Source organism: Heptranchias perlo, chromosome 8 (assembly GCF_035084215.1).
Source record: "Heptranchias perlo isolate sHepPer1 chromosome 8, sHepPer1.hap1, whole genome shotgun sequence".
NCBI lineage: Eukaryota > Metazoa > Chordata > Chondrichthyes > Hexanchiformes > Hexanchidae > Heptranchias > Heptranchias perlo.
The window spans coordinates 185,659-200,624 of NC_090332.1; positions in this window are offsets into that span (position 1 = coordinate 185,659).

Genomic DNA, 14,966 nt, shown 5'->3' on the forward strand with positions numbered 1-14,966 from the left:
TCAGGGAAAGCTCGGCCCAAGTGGGTCTGCTATCAAAGGCCAGAGACTGCAGCTCAGTATCGTCAGAGCCACACCTTTGGGGGAGTGCAGTCTGGAGCAAATCCACGGCACTGTGGGAGACTCGGCTGCAGGAGGAGGGGGCACTAGAAACCCTATATGGGATGTTGTATGGGATTCGATAGTCAGAGGATAGACAGGCGTTACTGCAGCCGTCAGTGTGAGCCCCACATGGTGTGTTGCCTCCCTGGTGTCAGTGTAAAGGACATCACTGAGAGGGGGCAGAACATTTTGAGGGGGGAAGGGGAACAGCCAGAAGTCGTGATCCATGTGGGAACCAATGACATAGGAAGGAAAAGGGTCGAGGTCCTGCAGTCAGAGTTTCAGGAGTGAGGGAGGAAATTAAATAGCAGGACCTCAAAGCTGGTAATCTCTGGATTACTCCCAGTGCCAAGCGCGAGTGAGTATAGGAATAGTGGGATAAGACAGGTTAATGCGTGGCTGGAGCAATGGTGCAGGAGGGAGGGCTTCAGATTCTCGGGGCATTGGGACCAGTTCTGGGGCAGGAGGATCTGTTCAAGATGGACGGGTTGCGAGGCAGACTAAAATGAGATTGGAGTGCGTAAATGCACGTAGTGTGGTAAATAAGGTTGGTGAGCAGCAGGCTGAAGTCACCACATGGGACTGTGATATAGAGACCTGGCTCATAGAAGGGGAGATAGGGAAGGAAAGAAAGGGGGGGGGAGATGGCAGTATTGATCAAAGAAACTATTCTAGCACTGGAAAGGGATGATGTAGTTGAGGAGTCAAAGACAGAATCGATTTGGTTAGAATTAAGGAACAATAGAGGAGCTATTACACTACTGGGTGTATACTATAGGGCATCAAATAGTGGGAAGGAGATAGAGGAGAACATTTTCAGGCAAATTACAGAAAGGTGCAAGAATTATAGAGTAGTGATAATGGGAGACTGGGACAGTAATAGTGTTAAGGGTAAAGAGGGGAGGATTTTTTGAAATGTATACAAGAGAACTTTCTGGAACATTGTGTTTCCAGCCCAAGGAGGAAGGAAGCAGTGCTGGATCCAGCTCTGGAGAATGAAGTGGGGCAGGTGGAACATGTTTCAGTGGGGGAGCATTTGGGGAACAGTGATCATAATATCATTAGGTTTAGAAATCGGAGGGTTGTAACAGACTTTAGAAGGACATAGACAGACTGGTGAAATGGGCAGATACATGGCAGATGAAATTTAACGCAGAGAAGTGTGAAGTGATAGCCCTTTCAAAGACCCAGTACAGGAACAATGGGCCAAATGACCTCCTGTGCTTTACCTACTATGGGACTATCCCTGTTCCACGCTCTCTCTCCCACTGTGCACACTTTTGGTCTCATTAGGAAGGATATACGTGCCTTAGAGGGGGTTCATTGAAGGTTCACTAGATTGATTCCTGGGATGAGAGGGTTGTCCCATGAGGAGAGATGAGTAGAATGGGCCAATACTCTCTGGAGTTTAGAAGAATGAGAGGTATAAAATTCTTAGAGGGATTGACAGGGAAGATGCTGAGAGGTTGTTTCTCCTGGCTGGAGAGTCTAGAACTAGGGGACATAGTCTCAGGATAAGGGGTCGGCCCGAGATGAAGAAAAATGTCTGCACTTAGAGGGATGTGAATCTTTGAAATTCTCTACCGCCGAGGGCTGTGGATGTTCAGTTGTTGAGTATATTCAAGACTGAGATTGATAGATTTTTGGACATTAAGGGAATCAAGGGATATGGGGATCGGGCGGGAAAGTGGAGTTGAGGTAGAAGGTCAGCCATGTTGAGAAAGGCATGGATGTTAGGGAACTTGGGGAAATAAATAGTGATGTCTTGAGGAGTGTACATATTACAGAGAGGGAGGTGCTGGAAGTCTTAACGCGCATCAAGGTAGATAAATCTCCGGGACCTGATGAAATGTTTCCCAGGACGTTATGGAGGTTAGGGAGGAAATTGCGGGTCCCCTAGCAGAGATATTTGAATCATCGACAGCTACAGGTGAGGTGCCTGAAGATTGGAGGGTAGCAAATGTTGTGCCTTTGTTTAAGAAGGGCGGCAGGGAAAAGCCTGGGAACTACAGACCGGTGAAGCCTGACATCTGTAGTGGGTAAGTTGTTAGAGGGTATTCTGAGAGACAGGATCTACAGGCATTTGGAGAGGCAGGGACTGATTAGGAACAGTCAGCATGGTTTTGTGAGAGGAAAATCATGTCTCACGAATTTGATTGAGTTTTTTGAAGGGGTAACCAAGAAGATAGATGAGGGCTGTGCAGTAGACGTGGTCTACATGGACTTTAGCAAAGCCTTTGACAAGGTACCGCATGGTAGGTTGTTACATAAAGTTAGATCTCACGGGATCCAAGGTGAGGTAGCCAATTGGATACAAAATTGGATTGACGGCAGAAGACAGAGGGTGGTTGTGGAGGGTTGTTTTTCAAACTGGAGGCCTGTGTCCAGCGGTGTGCCTCAGGGATCAGTGCTGGGTCCGCTGTTTTGTTATTTATATTAATGATTTGGATGAGAATTTAGGAGGCATGGTTAGTAAGTTTGCAGATGACACCAAGATTGGTGGCATTGTGGACAGTGAAGAAGGTTATCTAGGATTGCAACGGGATCTTGATAAATTGAGCCAGTGGGGCCGATGAATGGCAGATGGAGTTTAATTTAGATAAATATGAGGTGATTCATTTTGGTAGATCGAATCGGGCCAGGACCTACTCCGTTAATGGTCGGGCGTTGGGGAGAGTTATAGAACAAAGAGATCTAGGAGTACAGGTTCATAGCTCCTTGAAAGTGGAGTCACAGGTGGATAGGGTGGTGAAGAAGGCATTCGGCATGCTTGGTTTCATTGGTCAGAACATTGAATACAGGAGTTGGGATGTCTTGTTGAAGTTGTACAAGACATTAGTAAGGCCACACTTGGAATACTGTGTACAGTTCTGGTCACCCTATTATAGAAAGGATATTATTAAACTAGAAAGAGTGCAGAAAAGATTTACTAGGATGCTACTGGGACTTGATGGTTTGACTTACAGGGAGAGGTTAGACAGACTGGGACTTTTTTCCCTGGAGAGTAGGAGGTTAAGGGGTGATCTTATAGAAGTCTATAAAATAATGAGGGGCATAGATAAGGTAGATAGTCAAAATCTTTTCCCAAAGGTAGGGGAGTCTATAACGAGGGGACATAGATTTAAGGTGAGAGGGGAGAGATACAAAAGGGCCCAGAGGGGCAATTTTTTCACTCAAAGGGTGGTGAGTGTCTGGAACGTGCTGCCAGAGGCAGTAGTAGAGGCGGGTACAATTTTGTCTTTTAAAAAGCATTTGGACAGTTACATGGGTAAGATGGGTATAGAGGGATATGGGCCAAGTGCAGGAAATTGGGACTAGCTTAGTGGTATAAACTGTGCGACATGGACATGTTGGGCCGAAGGGCCTGTTTCCATGTTGTAACTTCTATGATTCTATGATTCTATGTTCTTAATGAATGGCGGAGCAGGCTCGAGGGGCCGTATGGCCTACTCCTGCTCCTATTTCTTATGTCCTTGTTACACTCTCTTCCCCCCTGTCCCTGTTACACACTCCCTCTCTCCTTGTTATACTCTCTCTCCCTGTCACACACTCTACCCTGTCCCTGTTACACTCTCGCTCTACCCTGTCCCTGTTACACTCTCTCTCTCCTCTGTCCCTGTTACTATCTTTCTCCCTGTCCCTGTTACCCACTCCCTCTCTCCTTGTTACACTCTCTCTCCCTGTCACACACTCTCCCCTGTTCCTGTTACACTCTCTCCATCTGTCCTTGTTACACTCTCCGGAGCTTGTGTCCTGTATCTTCACACTATATTCCCAAACTCACCTACCCATCTTCTCCCCATATCCCTCAACCCCACATAACAACCTTCTCATAGAAACATAGAAAATAGGAGCAAGAGTAGGCCATTCGGCCCTTCGGGCCTGCTCCGCCATTCAAAATGATCATGGCTGATCGTCTAACTCAGTACCCTGTTCCCGCTTTTTCCCCATATCCCTTGATCCCTTTAGCATTAAGAAATATATCGATCTCCTTCTTGAATATATTTAATGACTTGGCCTCCACTGCCTTCTGTGGTAGAGAATTCCACAGGTTCACCACCCTCTGAGTGAAGAAATTTCTCCTCATCTCGGTTCCAAATGGCATACCCCATATCCTGAGACTGTGACCCCTGGTTCTGGACTCCCCAGCCATCGGGAACATCCTCCCTGCATCTAGTCTGTCTAGTCCTGTTAGAATTTTATATGTTTCGGTGAGATCACCTCTCATTCTTCTAAACTCTAGTGAATATAGGCCTAGTCGACCCAATCTCTCCTCATACGTCAGTCCTGCCATCCCAGGAATCAGTTTGGTAAACCTTTGTTGCATTCCCTCCATGGCAAGGACATCCTTCTTCAGATAAGGAGACCAAAACTGCACACAATACTCCAGATGTGGTCTCACCAAGGCCCTGTATAACTGCAGTAAGACATCCCTGCTCCTGTACTCAAATCCTCGTGCAATGAAGGCCAACATACCATTCGCCTTCCTAACTGCTTGCTGCACCTGAATGCTCGCTTTCAGCGACTGGTGTACAAGGACACCCAGGTCTCGTTGCACCTCCCCTTTTCCCAATCAATCACCATTCAGATAATAATCTGTCTTTCTGTTTTTACAACCAAAGTGGATAACCTCACATTTATCCATGTTACACTGCATCTGCCATGTTCTTGCCCACTCACCCAACTTGTCTAAATCACATTGGAGCCTCTTTGCATCCCCCTCACAGCTCACATTCCACCCCAGCTTTGTGTCGTCTGCAAACTTGGAAATTCTCACCATATCCTTCGACCCCAACTACCTAACTCTGAACCCCACCTCCTCACCCTATCCCTGAACCCCACCTCCTCACCCTATCCCTGAACCCCACCTCCTCACCCTATCCCTGAACCCCACCTCCTCACCCTATCCCTGAACCCCACCTCCTCACCCTATCCCTGAACCCCACCTCCTCACCCTAGCCCTGAACCCCACCTCCTCACCCTAGCCCTGAACCCCACCTCCTCACCCTAGCCCTGAACCCCACCTCCTCACCCTATCCCTGAACCCCACCTCCTCACCCTATCCCTGAACCCCACCTCCTCACCCTATCCCTGAACCTCACCTCCTCACCCTATCCCTGAACCTCACCTCCTCACCCTATCCCTGAACCCCACCTCCTCACCCTAGCCCTGAACCCCACCTCCTCACCCTATCCCTGAACCCCACCTCCTCACCCTATCCCTGAACCCCACCTCCTCACCCTATCCCTGAACCTCACCTCCTCACCCTATCCCTGAACCCCACCTCCTCACCCTATCCCTGAACCCCACCTTCTCACCCTATCCCTTGACCCACCTACCCACCTTCTCCCCATATCCCTCCACCACGCCTACCCAATTTCTCGCAAGAGATGCAACACCTGCCCTTTCACCTTCTCCCTTCCCACCATTCAGGGCCCCAAACATTCCTTTCAGGTGAAACAGCGTTTACTTGTACTTCTTTCAATTTACGATACTGTATTCACTGCTCACAATGCGGTCTCCACTACACTGGGGAGACCAAACGCAGATTGGGTGATTGCTTTGCTGAACACCCTCCACTCTGTCCGCAAGCTGACCTCTCTGTCCTCGGCCTCTTTCACTGTTCCAATGAAACTCGAGGAACAGCACCTCATCTTTCGTTTAGGCATTTTACAACCTTCTGGACTCAACATTGAGTTCAATAACTTCAGATCAGAACCACCGCTCCCGTTCTCTCGGACAACACGTTCTGGTTCTGATGTTGCCACTTACAGCTCCTCTCGACCCATCTTTTGTTTCTTTACTTGTTCCATTACCACCCTCCTTGCATCATCCCTTTTGTCATTCAATCACTCCTGCCCTCCACCCTATCAAAGACCCCTTTTGTTCTTCCCCCCCCCCCCGCTTTCCCTCCTCCCTTTCCCTGACTCTGTACTTGCTTAAAAACTGTTAAATCTTCAACTTCTTCCAGTTCTGACGAAAGGTCATCGACCTGAAATGTTAACTCTGTTTCTTTCTCCACAGATGTGGTCTACATGGATTTTAGCAAGGCTTTTGACAAGGTCAACCACATGGCAGACTGGTCAGAAAAGTAAAAGCCCATGGGATCCAGGGGAAAGTGGCTGGTTGGATCCAAAATTGGCTCAGTAGCAGGAAGCAAAGGGTAAAGGACGACGGGTGTTTTTGCGACTGAAGGGCTGCTTCCAGTGGGGTTCCGCAGGGCTCAGTACTAGATCCCTTGCTTTTTGTGGTATATATCAATGATTTAAACTTAAATGTAGCGGAAAGAAGTTTGTAGATGATACAAAAATTGGCCTTGTGGTTGATAGTGAGGAGGAAAGCTGTAGACTGCAGGAAGATATCAATGGACTGGTCAGGTGGGCAGAAAAGTGGCAAATGGAGTTCAATCCGGAGAAGTGAGGTAATGCATTTGGGGAGTCCAGCACGTGAGTGCAAAAGACAAGGCTGAAGCGTTTGCAACCATCTTCAGCCAGAAGTGCCAAGTGGATGATCCATCTCAGCCTCCTCCCGATATCCCCACCATCACGGAAGCCAGTCTTTGGCCAATTCGATTCACTCCACGTGATATCAAGAAACGGCTGAGTGCACTGGATACAGCAAAGGCTATGGGCCCCGACAACATCCCGGCTGTAGTGCTGAAGACTTGTGCTCCAGAACTAGCTGCGCCTCTAGCCAAGCTGTTCCAGTACAGCTACAACACTGGCATCCACCCGACAATGTGGAAAATTGCCCAGGTATGTCCTGTCCACAAAAAGCAGGACAAATCCAATCCGGCCAATTACCACCCCATCAGTCTACTCTCAATCATCAGCAAAGTGATGGAAGGTGTCGTCGACAGTGCTATCAAGCGGCACTTACTCACCAATAACCTGCTCACCGATGCTCAGTTTGGGTTCCGCCAGGACCACTCGGCTCCAGACCTCATTACAGCCTTGGTCCAAACATGGACAAAAGAGCTGAATTCCAGAGGTGAGGTGAGAGTGACTGCCCTTGACATCAAGGCAGCATTTGACCGAGTGTGGCACCAAGGAGCCCTAGTAAAATTGAAGTCAATGGGAATCAGGGGGAAAACTCTCCAATGACTGGAGTCATACCTAGCGCAAAGGAAGATGGTCGTGGTTGTTGGAGGCCAAACATCTCAGCCCCAGGACATTGCTGCAGGAGTTCCTCAGGGCAGTGTCCTAGGCCCAACCATCTTCAGCTGCTTCATCAATGACCTTCCCTCCATCATAAGGTCAGAAATGGGGATGTTCGCTGATGATTGCACAGTGTTCAGTTCCATTCGCAACCCCTCAGATAATGAAGCAGTCCGAGCCCGCATGCAGCAAGACCTGGACAACATCCAGGCTTGGGCTGATAAGTGGCAAGTAACATTCGCGCCAGATAAGTGCCAGGCAATGACCATCTCCAACAAGAGAGAGTCTAACCAACTCCCCTTGACATTCAACGGCATTACCATCGCCGAATCCCCCACCATCAACATCCTGGGGGTCACCATTGACCAGAAACTTAACTGGACCAGCCATATAAATACTGTGGCTACGAGAGCAGGTCAGAGGCTGGGTATTCTGCGGCGAGTGACTCACCTCCTGACTCCCCAAAGCCTTTCCACCATCTGCAAGGCACAAGTCAGGAGTGTGATGGAATACTCTCCACTTGCCTGGATGAGTGCAGCTCCAACAACACTCAAGAAGCTCGACACCATCCAAGATAAAGCAGCCCGCTTGATTGGCACCCCATCCACCACCCTAAACATTCACTCCCTTCACCACCGGCGCACTGTGGCTGTAGTGTGCACCATCCACAGGATGCACTGCAGCAACTCGCCAAGGCTTCTTTGACAGCACCTCCCAAACCCGCGACCTCTACCACCTAGAAGGACAAGGGCAGCAGGCGCATGGGAACAACACCACCTGCACGTTCCCCTCCAAGTCACACACCATCCCGACTTGGAAATATATCGCCGTTCCTTCATTGTCGCTGGGTCAAAATCCTGGAACTCCCTTCCTAACAGCACTGTGGGAGAACCATCACCACACGGACTGCAGCGGTTCAAGAAGGCGGCTCACCACCACCTTCTCAAGGGCAATTAGGGATGGGCAATAAATGCCGGCCTTGCCAGCAACGCCCACATCCCGTGAACGAATAAAAAAAAAACACAATAAATGGGAGGATACTGAGAGGTGTAGAGGAACAGAGGGACCTTGGAGTGCATGTCCACAGATCCCTGAAGGTTGCAGGACAGGTAGATAAGGTGGTTAAGAAGGCATAGGGGGATAGGAACATAGGAACATAAGAACAGGAGTAGGCCATTCAGCCCCTCGTGCCTGCTCCGCCATTTGATAAGATCATGGCTGATCTGTGATCTAACTCCATATACCTGCCTTTGGCCCATATCCCTTGATACCTTTGCCAAAAAGCTATCCATCTCACATTTAAATTTAGCAATTGAGCTAGTATCAATTGCTGTTTGCGGAAGAGAGTTCCAAACTTCTACCACCCTTTGTGCGTAGAAATGTTTTCTAATCTCACTCCTGAAAGGTCTGGCTCTAATTTTTAGACTGTGCCCCCTACTCCTAGAATCCCCAACCAGTGGAAATAGTTTCTCTCTATTCACCTTATCCGTTCCCCCTAATATCTGATAAACTTCGATCAGATCACCCCTTAACCTTCGAAACTCTGGAGAATACAACCCCAATTTGTGTAATCTCTCCTCGTAACTTAACCCTTGAAGCCCGGGTATCATTCTAGGGATACTTTCCTTTATTAGCCGAGGCGTAGAATATAAGAACAAGGAGGTTATGCTAGAGCTGTTTAAAACGCTAGTTAGGCCACAGCTAGAGTACTGCGTACAGTTCTGGTCACCACATCATAGAATCATTACAGCACAGAAGGAGGCCATTCGGCCCATTGAGCTTGTGCTGGCTCTTTGTAAGAGCGATCCAGTTAGTCCCATACCCCCTGCTCTTTCCCTGTAGCCCTGCAAATTTTTTCCCTTCAAAAAAAGCCACAATTGAATCTGCTTTCACCACCCTCTCAGACGGCGCATTCCAGATCATAACTACTCGCTGCGTAAAAAAGTTTTTCTTCATGTCACCTTTGGTTCTTTTGCCAATCACCTTAAATCTGTGTCCTCTGGTTCTCAACCCTTCCGCCAATGGGAACAGTTTCTCTTTATTTACTTTATCTAAACCCTTCATGATTTTGAACACTTCTTTCAAATCTCCTCTCAAATCGTCTCTGCTCTAAGGAGAACAACCCCAGCTTAAGAACATAAGAACATAAGAAATTGGAGCAGGAGTAGGCCAATCGGCCCCTCGAGCCTGCTCCGCCATTCAATAAGATCATGGCTGATCTGATCCCAACCACAAATCTAAAGAACACAAGAAGTCGGAGCAGGACCCGGCCACATAGCCCCTGGGCCCTCTCCGCCACCCACAGGGCATTGACCGATCCGAACTCAGCTTCATGTCCAATTTCCTGCCCGCTCCCCATAACCCCTAATTCCCTTTACTTCTAGGAAACTGTCTATTTCTGTTTTAAATTTATCTAATGATGTAGCTTCCACAGCTTCCTGGGGCAGCAAATTCCACAGACCTACCACCCTCTGAGTGAAGAAGTTTCTCCTCATCTCAGTTTTGAAAGAGCAGCCCCTTATTCTAAGATTATGCCCCCTAGCTCTAGTTTCACCCATCTTTGGGAACATCCTTACTGCATCCACCCGATCAAGACCCTTCACAATCTTATATGTTTCAATAAGATCGCCTCTCATTCTTCTGAACTCCAATGAGTAGAGTCCCAATCTACTCAACCTCTCCTCATATGTCCGCCCCCTCATCCCCGGGATTAACCGAGTGAACCTTCTTTGTACTGCCTCGAGAGCAAGTATGTCTTTTCTTAAGTATGGAGACCAAAACTGTATGCAGTATTCCAGGTGCGGTCTCACCAATACCTTATATAACTGCAGCAATACCTCCTTGTTTTTATATTCTATCCCCCTAGCAATAAAAGCCAACATTCCGTTGGCTTTCTTGATCACCTGCTGCACCTGCATACCAACTTTTTGATTTTCTTGCACTAGGACCCCCAGATCCCTTTGTACTGCAGTACTTTCCAGTCTCTCGCCATTAAGAAAATAACTTGCTCTCTGATTTTTCCTGCCAAAGTGCATAACCTCACATTTTCCAATATTATATTGCATCTGCCAAATCTCCGCCCACTCACCCAGCCTGTCTATATCCCCTTGCAGGTTTTTTATGTCCTCCTCACTCTCTACTTTCCCTCCCATCTTTGTATCATCTGCAAATTTTGATATGTTGCACTCGGTCCCCTCCTCCAAATCGTTAATATAGATTGTAAAGAGTTGGGGACCCAGCACCGACCCCTGTGGAACACCACTGGTTACTGGTTGCCAGTCCGAAAATGAACCATTTATCCCAACTCTCTGCTTCCTGTTCGATAACCAATCCTCCACCCATGCCAGAATATTACCCCCAATCCCGTGATTTTTTATCTTAAGTAATAATCTTTTATGTGGCACCTTGTTGAATGCCTTCTGGAAGTCTAAATACACTATGTCCACTGGTTCCCCTTTATCCACCCTATACGTTATATCCTCGAAGAACTCAAGCAAATTTGTCAGACATGACTTCCCCTTCATAAAGCCATGCTGACTTTGTCCTATTAAATTATGCTTATCTAAATGTTCCGTTACTGTCTCCTTAATAATAGACTCCAAAATTTTACCCACCACAGATGTTAAGCTAACTGGCCTATAATTTCCAGCCTTCTGCCTACTACCCTTTTTAAATAACGGTGTTACATTAGCAGTTTTCCAATCTGCCGGGACCTCTCCTGAGTCCAGGGAATTTTGGAAAACTATCACCAAAGCATCCACAATCCCTACTGCCACTTCCCTCAAGACCCTAGGATGGAAGCCATCAGGTCCAGGGGATTTATCCGCCTTGAGTCCCATTATTTTACTGAGTACCATCTCCTGAGTGATTTTAATCGTATTTAGCTCCTCCCCCCCTAGAGCCCCCTGTTTGTCCAGTGTTGGGATATTCTTAGTGTCCTCTACTGTAAAGACTGAAACAAAATATTTGTTCAGCATTTTTGCCATCTCCATGTTTCCCACCATTAATTTCCCGGTCTCATCCTCTAAGGGACCTATGTTTGCCTTAGCCACCCTTTTTCTTTTTATATAACTATAGAAACTCTTGCTATCTGTTTTTATATTTTTTGCTAATTTCTTTTCATAATCTAACTTCCCTTTCTTAATCAATCCTTTAGTTACTTTTTGCTGTCTTTTGAAGAATTCCCAATCTTCTATCCTCCCACTAAGTTTGGCTACCTTATATGTCCTTGTTTTTAGTCGGATACTATCCTTGATTTCTTTACTTAGCCACGGATGGCTGTCATTTCTTTTACACCCTTTTTTCCTCAGTGGAATATATTTATTTTGAAAGTTGTAAAATAATTCCCTAAATGAACACCACTGCTCATGTACCGTCTTACAATTTAATCTATTTTCCCAGTCCACTTTAATCAATTCCGCTCTCATACCATCATAGTCTCCTTTATTCAAGCTCAGTACGCTTGTTTGAGAATCAACCTTCTCACCCTCTAATTGGAGGGTGAGAAGGTTGATTACTCATTACTAAATCTAGTATGGCTTGCCCCCTTGTTGCCTCTAGGACATACTGCTGTAGAAAACTATCCCGGACACACTCAAGAAATTCACTACCTTTCTGACAGTTGCTAGTCTGCTTTCTCCAATCTATGTGAAGATTAAAGTCTCTCCACATAACTGAAGTCCCTCATCCCTGGAACCATTCTAGTAAATCTCTTCTGCTCCCACTCTAAAGCCTTCACATCTTTCCTAAAGTGCGGTGCCCAAAACTGGACACAATACTCCAGTTGTGGCCAAACCAGTGTTTTTTAAAGGTTCAACATAACTTCCGTACTTTTGTATTCTATGCCTCTATTTATAAAGCCCAGGATCCCATATGCTTTTTTAACCAATTTCTCAACCTGCCCTGCCACCATCAATGATTTGTGCACATATACCCCCAGATCTCTCTGTTCCTGTACCCCTTTTAAAATTGTACCATTTAGTTTATATTCCCTCTGCTCGTTCTTCCTGCCAAAACGTATCACTTTGCACGTCTGTGCATTAATTTTCCTCTGTCACATGTCCACCCATGCCACAAGCCTCTCTATATCAATGATAAAGGAGGATATAACGAGAGGTAAGCAGCCAACAAAGACCTTATGGGTTGAATTGAGAAATAGGAAAGGATCTAAGACTATAGTGGGAGTTGTGTATAGGAGCCCTGGCAGCAGCTCTGAAATGCTAGATTGTATAAATGCAGAGATTAGACAAGCGTGTAAGAAAGGCATAGTGGTCTTAATGGGGGACTTTAATCTTCACATAGATTGGAGAAAGCAGACTAGCAACTGTCAGAAAGGTAGTGAATTTCTTGAGTGTGTCCGGGATAGTTTTCTACAGCAGTATGTCCTAGAGGCAACAAGGGGGCAAGCCATACTAGATTTAGTAATGAGTAATGAACCAGATTTAGTTAACGACTTAACTGTGCGTGAACATCTATCCAATAGTGATCATAACATGATCGAGTTCAATGTCGTGTTTGAAAGGGAAAAAAGTGAGTCAGCTGCTAAGATTCTAGACTTGGGTAAGGCTGACTTCAATGGGATGAGACAGAGACTGTCCACAGTAAACTGGGCAAATCTGTTAATGGGTAAAACGACTGATGATCAGTGGGAAATGTTTAAAGAAACATTTAATGAGATACAGAATCGGTTTATACCCAAGGGGCAAGAACTCTACTTGCCAAAAAAAACCAGCCATGGACAACTAAAGAGGTAAGGGACAGTATAAGACATAAGGAAAGGGCATACAAAAAGGCAAAAAATGGCACAGATCCTGGCGAATGGGAAAGATACAAAGATCAACAAAGGGTCACAAAACAGATAGTAAGAGCTACAAAAAGAGAGTATGAAAAGAAACTTGCAAGGGATATCAAAACCAATACAAAGAACTTTTACAGTTATATTAGGAAAAAGAGGGTGGTCAGGAGCAGTGTTGGCCCCTTAAAAACTGAAAGTGGGGATACTGTCATTGCCAATGGGGAAATGGCAGACATGTTGAATAATTACTTTGCGTCAGTATTTACAGTAGAAAAAGAGGATAGCATGCCGGAAATCCCAAGAAAACTAATATTGAATCAGGGACAGGGACTCGATAAAATTAACATAAGTAAAGCAACAGTAATGAAGAAAATAATAGCACTAAAGAATGACAAATCCCCAGGACCAGATGGTTTCCATCCCAGGGTTTTAAAGGAAGTAGGTGAGCACATTGCAGATGCCCTAACTATAATCTTTCAAAGTTCTCTAGATTCAGGAACTGTCCCTCTAGATTAGAAAATTGCACATGTCACTCTGCTTTTTAAGAGAGGAGAGAGAGGGAAACCAGGGAATTATAGACCAGTTAGCCTAACATCTATTGTGGGGAAATTGCTGGAGTCTATAATTAAGGATAGGGTGACTGAACACCTCGAGAATTTTCAGTTAATCAGGGAGAGCCAGCGTGGATCTGTGAAAGGTAGGTCGTGCCTGACAAACCTGATTGAATTTTTTGAAGAGGTGACTAAAGTAGTGACAGGGGAATGTCAATGGATGTTATTTATATGGACTTCCAGAAGGCATTTGATAAGGTCCCACATAAGAGACTGTTAGCTAAGTTAGAAGCCCATGGAATCGAGGGAGAAGTACGGACTTGGTTAGGAAATTGGCTGAGCGAAAGGCGACAGAGAGTAGGGATAATGGGTAAGTATTCACATTGGCAGGATGTGATTAGTGGAGTCCCGCAGGGATCTGTCTCAGGGCCTCAATTATTCACAATATTTATTAACGACTTAGATGAAAGCATAGAAAGTCTCATATCTAAGTTTGCCGATGACACAAAGGTTGGTGGCATTGTAAGCAGTGTAGATGAAAACATAAAATTACAAAGGGATATTGATAGATTAGGTGAATGGGCAAAATTATGGCAAATGGAATTCAATGTAGACAAATGTGAGGTCATCCACTTTGGATCAAAAAAGGATAGAACAGGGTACTTTCTAAATGGTAAAAAGTTAAAAACAGTGGATGTCCAAAGGGACTTAGGGGTTCAGGTACATAGATCATTGAAGTGTCATGAACAGGTGCTGAAAATAATCAAGAAGGCTAATGGAATGCTGGCCTTTATATCTGGAGGACTGGAGTACAAGGGGGCAGAAGTTATGCTGCAGCTATACAAAACCCTGGTTAGACCGCACCTGGAGTACTGTGAGCAGTTCTGGGCACCGCACCTTCGGAAGGACATATTGGCCTTGGAGGGAGTGCAGCGTAGGTTTACTAGAATGATACCCGGACTTCAAGGGTTAAGTTACGAGGAGAGATTACACAAATTGGGGTTGTATTCTCTGGAGTTTCGAAGGTTAAGGGGTGATCTGATCGAAGTTTATAAGATATTAAGGGGAACAGATAGGGTGGATAGAGAGAAACTATTTCCGCTGGTTGGGGATTCTAGGAGTAGGGGGCACAGTCTAAAAATTAGAGCCAGGCCTTTCAGGAGCGAGATTAGAAAACATTTCTACACACAAAGGGTGGTAAAAGTTTGGAACTCTCTTCCGCAAACGGCAATTGATACTAGCTCAAATGCTAAATTTAAATCTGAGATAGATAGCTTTTTGGCAACCAAAGGTATTAAGGGATATGGGCCAAAGGCAGGTATATGGAGCTAGAACACAGATCAGCCATGATCTTATCAAATGGTG